At 36.6% G+C, this 14,509-nt stretch overlaps 1 pseudogene; it reads left to right on the top strand.

The window, feature by feature from the left end:
* Positions 1 to 211: 211 nt before the first annotated feature.
* Positions 212 to 1,865, top strand: LOC118856303 (annotated as a pseudogene).
* The last annotated feature ends 12,644 nt before the right edge of the window (positions 1,866 to 14,509 follow it).

Raw genomic sequence — 14,509 nt, 5'->3', positions numbered from 1 at the left:
CAGGATCACACCACTAGTGAATGTCTCAGGTAAGAATTGAAATGAAGTCTTCCTGATTCCAAGTCCAACCTGATACCTAATTTCCCCATGCAGTGATTAGTGTCAGTAACATGGATAAAGAAAGGTGCTCATTTCTGAGGGTAGAGATTTTGCAAAGTATTAAGTGTTTCAGTTTCACAGTGTATCTTTCTGAGCAGTCCGTGTTCCCATCATGGCTGTGCTCAGCCAAGATATGAACTTCCAGAAATTACTCTGGTGGCACTGCAAGTATGGGCCTGAGCTCAATCTCCGGTGCCTTTTTGAAGCCTACCAGGACTGCTTCAACCAGTTTAGCCTGTATCTTGACACCAAAAAATGGACACATTCTTGTGGATTATTCCAAGAACCTCATCACAGAAGATGGGATGATGTTTATTGATCTGGCTAAGTCTTGAGGGGTGGAAGATGCTTGGGAACAAATGTTCAGGGGGAAGAAGATCAATTTCACTGAGGACTGGGCTATGCTCCATGTGGCACTGTGGAATGGCTCCAATACACCCATGCTAGTAGACAGCAAAGATGTGGTACCAGAGGTGAACAAAATGCTGGAGAAAATGAAGCCATTCTGCCAGCATGTCCATGATAGATACTGGAAAGGCTACACCGGGAAGACGATTATAGATGTGATCAACATTGGCACTGGAGGTTCTGACTTGGGTCCTCTAATGATAACAGAAGCCCTTAAACCCCACTCCAAAGAAAGTTCTCATGTCTGGTTTGTCTCCAATATTGATGGTACACATATTGGCAAGACCCTTGCAGAACATAACCCAGAAACTTCCCTCTTCATCATTGCCTCAAAGACATTCGCCACCTAGGAGACCATCACCAATGCAGAGACAGCCAAGGAGTGGTTCCTTCAGGCAGCAAAGGATCCTTCAGCTGTGGCAAAGCACTTTGTGGCTTTGTCTACCAATGCACTGAAAGTTCAAGAGTTTGGAATCAACATCAAAATAGGTTTGAATTCTGGGACTGGATTGGTAGGTGTTACTTGTTGTGGTCAGCTATTGGTCTCTCCATCACCCTGCATGTTGATTTTGATAACTTTGTTGACAGGGGCTCACTGGATGGACAATCACTTCCTCATCACCCCACTGGAGAAGAATGCCTCTTTTCTGCTTGCCATGCTAAGCATCTGGTACATTAACTGTTTCGGATGTGAGACTCAGGCCCTGCTGCCCTATGACCAGTATATGCACCACTTTGCTGCCTACTTCCAGCAGGGTGACATGGAATCTAATGGGAAGTACATCACCAAGTCAGGTGCCCAGGTTGACTACAGTATAGGCCCCATTGTGTGAGGTGAGCCAGGGACCAATGGATAGCAAACCTTCTACCAGCTTATTCACCAGGGTACTTGGACAATTCCTTGTGACTTTCTCATCCCTGTTCAGACACAGAATCAAATCTGGAATGGTCTTCATCACAAGATTCTTCTAGCCAACTTCCTACCTCAGACTGAGGTTCTGATGAAAGGGAAGACAGCAGAGGAGACACACAAGAAGCTGGAGGCTGCAGGCAAGAGTGGTGATACAATGAGAAAGCTACTGCCTCATTAGATCTTTGGGGGAAATCATCCTACTAATTCCATTGTTTTCACAAAGCTCACTCCTTTCTTTCTTGGAGCCTTGATTGCCACGTATGAGCACAAGATCTTTGTTCAGGGTATTGTCTGGGATGTCAACAGATATGATCAGTGGGGAGTGGAACTGGGAAAGCAATTGGCCAAGAAAATTTAGCCTGAATTGGACTCTGGTAAACCTGTGACTTCTCATGATGCTTCCACCAGTGTATTGATTAGCTTTATCAAGCAGCACCAGGCCTAAGTCATGAAGCAGATGCCTGTCCCCTCTGTGACCCGGTCTATTGTATTGTGATCTGATCTGTGTTGTAGTGACAACTTGGTTCCTTCCTGCCCAGTCATAGAGAGATTCACTGGTCATCCCTCAAGGCAGGCTCCTTCCTCCTTGTCAGGAAAACAAGTCCCACCTCATGAGGCCAGTTCAGTCTGGTGAGTTTTTAATTTTTTGGTCCTCAATGTCACGTGTAAGCTCATACTATCCTTCCTTTGCACTGATACAAGTATTCAGCCTTTTCACAATTTCCAGGGCTGATCTGAAAAAAAATAAAGAGGCAAGACTGTGGAGCCCAAGATATGTATAGAGCAGAGGTGGAAGAGATGATTTCACCATCCAGGGCTGAGTTAGTCAGGAAGTTTCTGTCAATAGAATTTGTTTCAGGAAGTTGAAACTGACACTAGAGAACAGGGGGTAACTGAGAGACACTAAATTTTCAGGGTCTGAGGTCTTCAAATTAGGAGTAGGTGACCAAGGGGAAATGCTGAGGAGGCAGATGACTTTGAGACCAAGATAGGGAAAGAACTTTCTTGCTTTTAGACCGGAAGATGAAGTAGAGTAAAAAAATTCAGCACATGCAAATTATAGGGCAAAGATTCATGTGAATGACAAAGCTTTGAAAACTCTGGTATAGGGGTTCTTAACCTTTTTTTTTTGTGTCATGGACCCCTTTGCTAGTTGGGTGAAGCTTCTGTGTCCTTCCTCAGAATAACGTTTTTAGTGTATAAAATAAAATACATTCTATTACAAAGGATACATTATATTGAAATGCAGTTATTGAATTTTTTTTTAAAGTTCAGGGACCACAAGTTGGGAACTATGGCCTTTGGTCCTACCATCGTATTCATATGATGGAACATTGGGAAAACTAGATTTAGCAAGGTTGAGATACAGTCTTTCTATCTAAATCCATTGTGTCAAAAATTAGACCTGACAGAAGATGCAGGATGAGTAGAGTCTATTTCCTATTGTTGGTTATGGAACCAGGTTGAAACCATAACAGCCTTGAAACAGATATTTTTTATGCCCTTTTTACCGGTTATTGTATATCTCTTTGTATGCCTCCTCCCTATCCCTGCAGAGATTGTAATAAATCCTATTTAAACAATCAGAGACATTGGTGAAGCCTTATCAGGTTGAACACTCTGGGAAGGAAAGAGGAAAGAAGGAAAAAACCCTAACGCCTTCCCTCTACAGGGGTTCTGGTTGCAGACAATTCAGACAATTAGGGAAAATGCCAGCAATAAAAATACATCAAGATGGTAACATAAACAGTTTTCAACATAACTTCCTCACCTTACGACCTCAAAACAAGAAAAGAAATGAATTTCTAATAATTAGAATTGCGGTATGAAAGGAAAGCAGGATATGCTTCCAAACAATGTGAAGGCTCCTGAAAAAACAATGAGGGGCCAAGCTGTCCAAAGTTCTCAGTCACTCAGTGGGCCTGTGGGATATGTGCAGAATACAGACTCAATAGGCTTGCATGTGAAGCTTTGCCTGCGATGGCCCCTATCCTTTACCCTCGTAAGAGTAACTCAACCTGAGCCCCTCATCTTGTTGTCCAGGGTAAGACCACTGAACTTGCCTAACCTTGCAACAGAAAAGAGGGGCAACTAGAAGGGAGTGGGAACTTCCATGTTTGAGGGAAAGGGTAGTATTAATCCAGGGATGGTCTTCTATATTCTGGGATCCAGAAAAATCCAGAAACCTAGGCAAGGGTATGCAGGCAAGGCAAGGCTACTCAGCTAAGGATTCTGGGTAGGGTCACATCAGCACCATGTTAGTGGAAAGGGAAAGGGCTTTACTACATTAATGCTGATAAAAAGATTAATAAAAAAGAGTTTAACTCTGAGTAATGGTAATGGTAGAGAGATGATAAGAGACAGAGCATTCATGATGAAATTAACCTTCCTTCTTTCAATAGAGGGATGGGGGACTATGAGAATAGAATGAAAGTGAGGTCACTTAAAACTATGAGAGAGAGAGCTCAATAGGGTAGAGTTGAGGGAGGGAGATATATTTGGAATTACTACACTATTATACACACACACAATACATAATATGCAATACAATACAATACAATATGAAACATAATATAACATAATATATACCATAAAAGTTGTCAATCATGCTTTTTTTTTTAAAGGTAGTCTAGGAGAGATGCCAGCTGACTAGGTCCTGGGTTAGCTAGAAGAGAAGTGGTTCCGTGGGGCAAGCAGATACTAGATGGAAATGAGGCTGTACCAGCTCCTTAGTTTCAGATCTTATGATACCATAATCTCCATTTTATAGATGAGATAAATAAGGCCCAAAGAAAGTTAATGACTTTTCCAAATTCAATCAACCAAAAAGCATTCATTAAGTATTTATGATGTGTCGGGCACTTTGTTAAGTGCTGTGGACACAGACGCTGAAATAATTCCTACTTTTCAGGAGCTTACATTTTAATGGGGGGGATAAGAACATACATAAATATATAAAGAATAAATATAAGGAGAACAAATAAAATAAAGACAGAGTAGTTTAATACAAGATAGCTGAAGAGGAAATAATAGCGGTGGGTAATGGGGAAATAAGAGGAGGATTAGGAAAGCCTTTACTTAGAAGGTGGTTGAAAGAAGAGAGGAATTATATAAAGCAGAGGACAGTCAGTCAATAAGTATTTATTAAGCTCCCAGGGGTGGGGAACCTGTGGCCTTCTAGGTCCTCAAGTGCAGCCCTTTGACTGAATCCAAACTTCACAGAATAAATCCCCTCAATAAAAGGATTTGTTGTGGAAAACTTGGTCTCAGTCGACAGGCTGCACTCAAGGCCTTAGAAGGCCACATGTGGCCTCGAGGCCACAGGTTCCCCACCTCTGTTAAGTAAGAGACTAAAGAAGGGGGTGTAGTCCAGGCATGGGGGGCAATCGTGGCAAAAGCTTGGAGGTAGATGGGGTATAGTATGTGAGAAAAACAGAGAGAAGGCCAGTTTGGCTGGATTGTAGAGTGTGGGAGGGAGATTAATGTCCATTGACCCTAGAAAGACATGTTGGGGCCAGGTTTTGAAGTGTTTTAAAAGCTAAACAAAGGAATTTATATTTTATCCTAGGGGCAATAGGAAGCTTTTAGAGTTGGATTCCTAGAACTATTGAGTGGAGATCATTTAGTCCAATTTTCTCATTTTGCATATATGAAACCCAAGGTCAAGCGATGTTAAATGAAAGGTCTCCAGCTAGCGAGTGACAGATTCTGGACTAGAACTCAGCTTCTGTAAACTCTAGGATCTCTAGAACCAACTAAGACAGTGCTGTCTCTATGCCTAAGTATGCCCCGCCCCCCCCCGCCCTGAGAGAACACAGGAGTACAATTCATTCTTACTTAGGCCAAATGATTTGAAAATAGTACTATGCTTGGATGATGGTTCTCATGATATCTCTAGGGTGGTAGTTTGGGCTGATAAAGCAAAAATAATTCCCTAAGGATAAAATGGTGTATTTTTACCTTATTCATTTTTCAGAGTAAACCATTTTCACTTCATTGATTTTTACTACTCATTTCAAAGAGTTTAATTAATTTTCTTTTTTTCTTCATTCATCTGTTTGTTTAGTTATTCATTTACTCTTTGCTTGCTCAGCACTTCTTAATCTTCACTGACTACAATTTCTGACTATCAGTGGAATGCAGGCACTTCTGCTTTTTAAGACAACTAGCAGAGAATGATTTCACACACACAAGTAAAGGGAAGATAAAGGAAAAAAGAAAGTTACATGATTATTATATATTTAAAAGGAATAGCCAATTGTACATAATACATTTGCAGTTTCAGGTACTATCATCTTTTTTCCTCTATTCTACTACATTATGGAAATTCTTGTTTTATTTCTTAAGTTCAGAGGAAAATAAATTAAAAAAAGACACTTTGGGATAGGAACCAGAGATTTTTTGAAAGAAAGGTGCTATACAGATTGAATGAATAAGTAAAAAAAGGACATTTCTGTAACTAAATGAATAAATAAATGAAGAGATTTCAATATCCTTTCATGCCTACTCATTATAACAAGTAACCATCTATATTGGGAGACTGTAACTCAAGTTCTTTTTTCCTTATCAAATTTTATGTATTGATGGAATCAATAACTCATAACATCCTCTGCACAGCTATCCTTTATACATGCAAAACCCATGATTATCTCTGGAATCTTTTCTGCGTTAAATAATTCACACAGATGAAGAGTTGGAAGGAAATGTAGGGGTTACTTAGTCTAACTGCCTTCTTTTACAGATAAAGAAAATAAGGTCTAGAAAAGTTAAACGATTTGCCCAAGGTCGCATAGGAAAAGCAGCTTTCTCTGATTCCAAATCCAGTGGTCTTTGAATTGTACCAAGGCATGCTGGCAAGCCAATAAAAAACAAATAACTGTTCTTCAGGAACATAATTCAATGCTAACCTCCTAACAATGATACTGCTACAATTTGTCTTTTCTATCTCATACTTCTTTATGGTACTTTAACAAGATCCTTTTTTTGGGTCCTGATCACACTCTTCCTTGCCTCATATTTATCTATGCACGTTATATTCTCTTTTTTTAATTTTAAATTTTTTAAATTCTCTTTTTTAAATTTTAAGCTTCTTGAGGCAGAGCACTGTTACATTGTACCAACATAACATCTGGCACATTGTAGACACTTAAAATAATTTTGAATTGACTTAAATTATCTGTCCTTACGTAGTCATAGCTTAGCAATGGTCACTAGAAAGTTTCTCCATAGAAGCCATGAACCCAAAAATAGTATAATGATGTTTTATCTAAAAACAAAGCAGTATTTCTCAAAAACTGTAGTGGCACCCATTGTAATCCTCAGGAAATAATGACTCATTTGTCATGTTTTCTATAAGGGGTTCACAGCGCTTTTCTTAGTTTTTAAAGAAATTTTTGGATAATTTTTGGTGAAAAATACCAGAGTAGCCTAGTGATCACTTAATAAATTTTTTCTTTAACTAGTTCCCCTAGATTTTCTGGGTTGTTGACTGATTTCAAGTCCTGCAGGTAAAGGTTATAGGACTTTTTTCCTTCTGCAAGATCCTAGAATACTATTCTACAGAACTAAGCCTTTAATAAATACTTGTGAATTTAATTAATTGGGATTAAGCTGAATAAAGGTAAGATTTTTAAGGTTTTTCCTATGCCTATACCTCTTTACCAAAAGCAGATTACAGATACACATTTTACTGATAAATATTTGCAATGTAGGACCTCAGCCAGGCTAAGATATGCTTTTTCCCTTGCTATTTGTACTTCTAAGATTTTAATGTCCTTAGATTTATATCATCATCCACATCCTATTACCCCTTACCCAATATTTCACTGCTTTGATCCTACATTTTAATAGAGATGTCTTAAAGGAAGGAAATTGATGGGATAAGCAAGATATTTTTTCATCTTCTCTGAGATCTCACACCCTCTTAAATGGGCATGTTTCCCATCTATCATCTGTCTTTATGAAACACATCATCATTCAGGGCTTGCCTGGAATTTCCTGAATGTTTCTTGGTGGGCAGTCATTCTGTAAAGAAAAGTGTAACAATTAACCCAGAAGCAAGGGGAAGCAACTCCTGTTTAAAAATGAATGACCTCAATTTTCAAAGAGTGACTTTTCCTCTAATATGTAAGTATGGGCATAGTAATTATTGAGTTAGAAGGAAACTATTGAATGGATTTAGGAGACAATACATTCCTGATGTTCCATTTTTCATATGCTTTTCCCTATACTCATTCCCTTTAGTCTTCTATCCTGGAATTTAGACAAGCAGATAGTGCAGTATTATGGTATAATGGAAATAAAACTGGATTTGGAGTTGGGAGGCCTGAGTTCTAGTCTTTATTCTACTGCTGGCATGTGAATTTGTTAAGTTATAATATCTCTAGTTCCTAGTTTTATAATCTGTAAAATAAAAGGGTTAGCTAGATTATCCCTAAGTTCCTTTTAAATTATGTCATTCTATGCTTCTAATCTTCAAGAATGCTAAAGAAGAAATCAATCATACATTTCCTGTGCTCTAGGAAGGACCTCTGACCCTGAAAGCTGAAATGAATTTACATAGTGGGAGGCAAATGAATAAGAGATTTAGTAGCTCATGAAACTGCTGTGTGAGCAATTTGATTTCAATTTGCTTTCCTGGATTTAACAAAGCATCGTGGATGCTATAGGGGCCCATGTAATATTTGCTATTTCATTAATTTGTTTTGGGTTTTTGGATTCTGAAGGGAACAACTTCTGTTGGCATCTTTCTGTCATGATTATTACTTTTTTAAGAGTCAGTTAGGCAATGAAGTAGATAGAATGTTGGTCCTGGAATAACTGAGTTCAGATACACCCTTAGACACTAAACTAGCTGTGTGACACTGGGTAAGTCATATAATCTCTGTATATTTCAGTTTCCTCATCTGTGAAATGGGAATACAAATTGTACCTACCTCCCAGGTTGACTGTGAGGATCAAATGAGATATGTAATATTTGTAAAATTCTTTGTGAACTTTTAAGTGCTCTTTAAATACAAGCTATTATTTTTTTTGTTTTGTAATTAATTTTTTTTCAATTAATGCATATTTATCTTCTCTCCTTCACATCTTCCTCCTCTACTCCAAAAGGAAAAGAAAAAAATCCCTGTAACAAATATACATAGTCAAGCAAAGCTAATTCCCACATTGGCCATGTCCTCAAATATGTATCATTCTGCACATTTAGTCTAATGTCTCTCTCTCAGAAGATGGGCAGCAGGCATCTTCATCATCAGTCCTCTGAAATCAAGACTGGTTGGTTATTTTGTCGATCAGTCATCAAGTTTTTCAAAGGATAACATTCTGTAGTACAGGAATCTATTCCAGATAAGAAGACCTTAATACAAAATGTGGTTAAATATTTTTGTTTTGCTATGAAAACAGAATTCTTCTATCTCTAAACACGTCTGTGCCAATTTCAATTTTATCTAATGTATCAATGTATCTAATACATAATATTAGATAACATATATTACCTGCAAACTTTTAAATATTTCTTGATTTAGGACTTCTCTCCTCCCAAATGCAGAGCTACAAGACATGACTGTTGCTAAACCATTTTGGCTAAGGAGTATTCTCAGTTATCATGTAAATCACTCCATGCTTTCAGAATACCAAACTCTCATGCTTATATAAGCAATAAGTCAAATGGTCAAGGCTGGTTCCAAAGAGAAATAGAAGTTATTATTTTCAACAAATACTTCATAGACATGAATTGAATTGAATTAAATTTAGTGGCTACTTTGTGAAAGATATTGTGTTTGGTTTGTAAGTATCTGTTTGATTTAATCAGATTTAAAGCCTGTTAGAACTTGGCTGCAACCTACTTTTCTAGCATTATTAGAGATGTTCCATCTATGGACTCTACGGTCCAGTCAAATTATTCTTGTTATTTCTCACACTTGGTATTTGAATTATATTGAATGACAGGCAGTATTATTGGGTGGAAAGCATACTGGATTTGGAGACAAAGAGACCAGTTTAAAATTTTATTTGTCTTAATTAACAATACTAACATTGATATTTCACAATCATATAGTGTTTTAAGTGCAAAGCACTTTATGAATACTAGTTAATTTTATCATAACAATGTTGGAAGTGCATGCTATTTTTATCCTCACCTAAATGGAAGAAGAAACTGAGGCAGACAGAAGTGAAATAACTTTCCCAGTATACCTACCTAGTAAGTGTCTGAAGCCAGATTTGAACTTAGCCTTCCTGGCCCCAAGTACAGCATTTTGTCCATTATGTCACACAGCTACTTAGTCACTTACTCTCTTTGTGACCTGGTACAAATCATTGAATCTCTTGGGGCCCCATTTTCTTCCCCTACAAAATGAGGGGGTTGGACTAGGTGACCTCTAAGATCCCTTTTAAGGGACAAGGACTTTAGTAATTTGCTTCTTATATGTCCCAAAAAGTAAGAAACTAATGTTCTATCTTCCCAAAATGTATGCACTTTAAGTCATGTTCTCAGTGGTGATTTCCTGATTTTCGAATCCCTTTGAAGGAAATCTTATTTTTAAAATTTTCTTTCCCCTCTGCCTTCCAGATTACAAGTAACCTTTGAGTAGGACATGAACCATACATTATGCCCTTGGACAGTGAAGATGATTCATTTCTAACTGGTTGCCAGGTTAGTGGTGAAATTCCGCCTTGCATTGCTGCAAGAACACTCTCATTAATACTGCATCATTTGTCCTTTGCATATCTTTTGTTGTTAGTGCTGTGAACTCATGTGGTAAGAATGAAGAGTGACAAAGCAAGACAGTAGAACCAAACTGTCATTCATAACTGAATGAGCCAGGAAATAAGACATATAGAGCAACAGCCTCAAAGGATCCAAAGAATGACCTAGAGACCCACAGACATCTTCCTTATGCTTCCGCTGACTTCCAAAGGGTATCCAGTTCGTGGAGGAAATGATTAGGAAACTTTCTATTCCCCATCCTCTGTCCTTTTCTTCACAAAACAAAACCTTCTTAAGTTGGAATAAACACTTTGCAACAAAGTTTATGATAATCTCATTGAAAGAAAATTTGATTTGATAACATTATTTTAAAGTTTAGAGCAGAATGTTGGGAGGGTTCAGTGGGGTTGCAGCCTCTATTCTGCCCCTTATGCTTTTAATTTTTAATACTTTTGCTTTCTTTCTTTCTTTCTTTCTTTCTTTCTTTCTTTCTTTCTTTCTTTCTTTCTTTCTTTCTTCCTTTCTTTCTTTCTTCCTTTCTTTCTTTCTTCCTTTCTTCCTTTTTTTCTTCCTTCCTTCCTTCCTTCCTTCCTCTCTCTCTCTCTCTCTCTCTTTCTTTCTTTTTCTTTCTCTTTCTTTCTTTCTTTCTTTCTTTCTTTCTTTCTTTCTTTCTTTCTTCCTTTCTTTCTTTCTTCCTTCCTTCCTTCCTTCCTTCCTTCCTTCCTTCCTTCCTCTCTCTCTCTCTCTCTCTCTCTCTCTTTCTTTCTTTTTCTTTCTCTTTCTTTCTTTCTTTCTTTCTTTCTTTCTTTCTTTCTTTCTTTCTTTTTCTTTCTTTCTTTCTTTCCTTCCTTTCTTCCTTCCTTCCCTCTTTCCCTCTCTCCCTCCCTTCCTTACTTCATTCTTTCTTCTTCTTTTTAAAAATGAATGTTGCATTTCATCTGGGCTTTTTGTTGCTTTTGCTAACCATGAAGTTATTTTAAAACATTTTGTTTTTGATTTGATGTTATTGATATGGTGTGTTAATAGTTTATTTCTATTACTGAATCATCCTTGTATGTCAGCTACAAATTCAGCTTGACCATAGAGGACATATATTGTGGTAACCTCATTGCTAATATGTTATTCAACACTTTTGCCTCAATATTCATTAGTAATATTGGTCTACATTTTGCTTGATTTTTTATGAGTGTAAGGACAATATTTGTCTTATAGAAGGAGCTTAATATGGTGCTTTTTCTATAATTTTCTGAACAGTTTAGGCAGGGTAGGAATTGTTCTTTATATGTTTGATGGAATTCATTTATGAATTCACCTGAATACAGCTCTTCAACCCCCTCCCCTCCATTTTTGAGAGTTCACTTTTAACTTGCTGAATTACTTTCTGAAACTGGGTTGTTTAGATCTTCTACTTCCTATTTTGTTAATCTGGGTTTTTAATTTTTGGAAATATTAATTCACTTCTTTTAAATTTTGTTTTATTGGCATATAATTGGGAATAATAGTTTCAGATAAATTTCTTGCTTTTCTTACCTTTTGTTGTAGATTTACCTTTCATTTTTTTATTTTTATTTTTGGTAAGTTTGTTGTCTTTTCTTTTGGCATCAATTTAAGTAACACTTTATTTATTTGGCATTAGATTCTGCTCTTATTTCATTTCCTTTCTACTTTTTTAAACATTACTTTTTAAAGAATACCTTAAAAATAAGTATGACATAAACAAAAGCTTTAACATCAATTTAATAATTTAATAAACAACTGACATGTGTAGTCACTGTTTTAGAAGATGGGGGATGTTAAAAATGGAACACTCCCTCAAAAAGCTTATATTCTAATGTATGTGTGGGGGTATATAAAAAGCATAAAGATAAACATGTTACATTGTAGAAATTGTGGGGTCTAAATAAAGTGTTCTAAGAAATATGAGGTGAGAGATATCACTTCCATAGTGGAGAGACCAGGGAGGTTTCAAGTAGGATATCATAATTAAAATGGATCTTAGAGAAAGAGCATGATTTCACCAGGGACAAATGGAAGGAGAACATTCCAATGATGAGGAGTGGTAAACATGAATGCAGTGAAACTTGAGAGGGCCAGGTGAATTTGGGGAATAGTAGTCCAGTTTGGCTAGAATATTATGTATATGTAGTGAAGTATTGTAGAAAGAAAGACTGGAAATACTTCAAAAGCATCTCAAACCCAAGGAAAATTGATTAAGTTGAAGGTACGACCAGTTGCTTGCTACAAGGTGGGGTGGAACAATCATTGTAGGAAAATAGAATAATACAGTTTTCCTGGAGCGTAGAACACATGGAAGGGTATGACATGAAATAAGTCTGAAAAGGTATAGTAGTACCAGTCTATGGAGGCCTTGAATCCCTGACAATGGAGTTTTAATTTCACTCAGTAGGCTATAGGGAACTACTAAAATTTTTTAACGAAGTGACTTGGTGATGTATAAACATAAGATTCTTATGTTATTAGTGCGAAAGACAGAGTAGTGACATGAATGTGAGTTAGGGTCCTACTAAAATCACTCAGATAAATGGGCCTTCTGCCAGAGAGGTGATGGACTGAAAATACAGAATGCAATGTTACCAATGTAGAAATTTGTTTTTCTGGACTATGAATATTTGTTATGGGAGTTTTTTGTTTTTATTATTTTTCAGTTGGGGTGAAGTGAGAGAGAGATAATAAAAGATTGTAAAAAGAAAAAAAAAGAAGAAAGGAGGAAAGAAATAGGGAAAGAAAAAAGGAAGCAAGAATAAAATGAAGGAAGGAAGGGAGAAATGAAGGACAGAAAGAAGGAAGAAAAAAAAAAAGATTAGTTTAGGTGGGTGGTAATGGAGGCCTAGAAAAGGTGATGGAAGATGGACCAAATATGAAGATCAAAAGAGGGATGATATATGAATGAATGAATTGGCAGAATCTGGCCAATTATTAGAGATGTGGAAGAGGAAAAAGTCAAATATAGCCACGAGGTTACAAACATTGAAAAATGTGTGAATGGTGACAGCATAAATAGACATAATAATGTAGGAAGTAAGAACAGCCATAGAGGAAACATGATAAGTTCAGTTTTAGATCTATTTGAGGTTCTGTGGGAAATCTGAGTATAGAGTTCCTTCCTTCCTTCCTTTTTACCTTCCTTCCTCTCTTTTCTTTCTTTGCATTTTTATTTTATTTTTTCTCAATTATATGTAAACATGTAATTCACATTCATTTAAAAAATTTTGAGTTCTATATTCTTTCCCTCCTTCCTCCTCCACCTATCTTTTTGAGAAGGCAGCAATTTGATAGAGATTATACACGTGTCGACATGCAAAACCTTTCCATATTAGCCATGTTGCAAAAGAAAACTCAAAATAAGAAAAACAAGAATAATGAAGAAAAGGTAAAAAAATGTTTCAATCTGCATTTCATCTCCATTAGTTCTTTCTCTGGAGATGGATAGCATTTTTCACCACAAGTTCTTCAGAATTGTCTTGAATTATTGTATTGTTGAGAATAGCTGTCATTCATAGTTAGTTGTTCAATATATATTATTGCTATTACTATGTGCAATGTTCTTCTGGCTCTGCTCATTTCACTTTGCATCAGTTCATGTAAGTCTTCCTAGGTTTTACTGAAAATATTTTGATCATCATTTCTTATAGAACAATAGTATGCCATCACAATCACATACCATAACTTGTTTAGGCATTCTCTGATTGATGGGTGTCCTCTCAATTTCCAATTCTTTGCTACCACAAAAAGAACTATCAATATTTTTGTACATATACATTCTTTTCCTTTTCCTTTGATCCCTTTGGTGTGAAGATTTAGTGGTGGTATTGCTGGGTCAAAGGATCTACACAGTTTTATAACACTTTGGGCATGGTTCCAAATTGCTCTCCAGAATGCTTAGATCAATTCACAACTTCATCATCAGTGCATTAGAGTCCCAAAGTTCCCACATACTTGTCAACATTTGTCATTTTCCTTTTCTGTCACATTATCCAATTTGATAGATGTGAGAGGGTACCTCAGAGTTGTTTTAATTTGTATTTCTCTAGTCAATGGTGATTTAGAGCATTTTTCATATGATAATAGGTAGCTTTGATTTCATATTCTAAAACTGCCTGTTCATATCCTTTGACCACTCATCAATTAGGAAATAAGTTGTATTCTTATAAAGTTAATTCAGCTCTCTATATGTTTAAGAAATGAAGCCTTTATCAGAAAAAACTTACTGTAATTTTTTTCCTATTTCCTGCTTTCCTTCTTATCTTGGTTGCATTGGTTTTGTTTGTGCAAAATCTTTTTTAATTTGATGTAATCAAAATTATGCATTTTACATCTCATAATACACTCTATCTCTTGTTTGGTCATAAAATCTTCCC

The sequence above is a fragment of the Trichosurus vulpecula genome, chromosome 7, assembly GCF_011100635.1.
Source record: "Trichosurus vulpecula isolate mTriVul1 chromosome 7, mTriVul1.pri, whole genome shotgun sequence".
Taxonomy (NCBI): Eukaryota; Metazoa; Chordata; class Mammalia; order Diprotodontia; family Phalangeridae; genus Trichosurus; species Trichosurus vulpecula.
The sequence above is the reverse complement of the archived record's forward strand: the minus strand, read 5'-3'. Positions and strand labels throughout refer to the sequence as shown.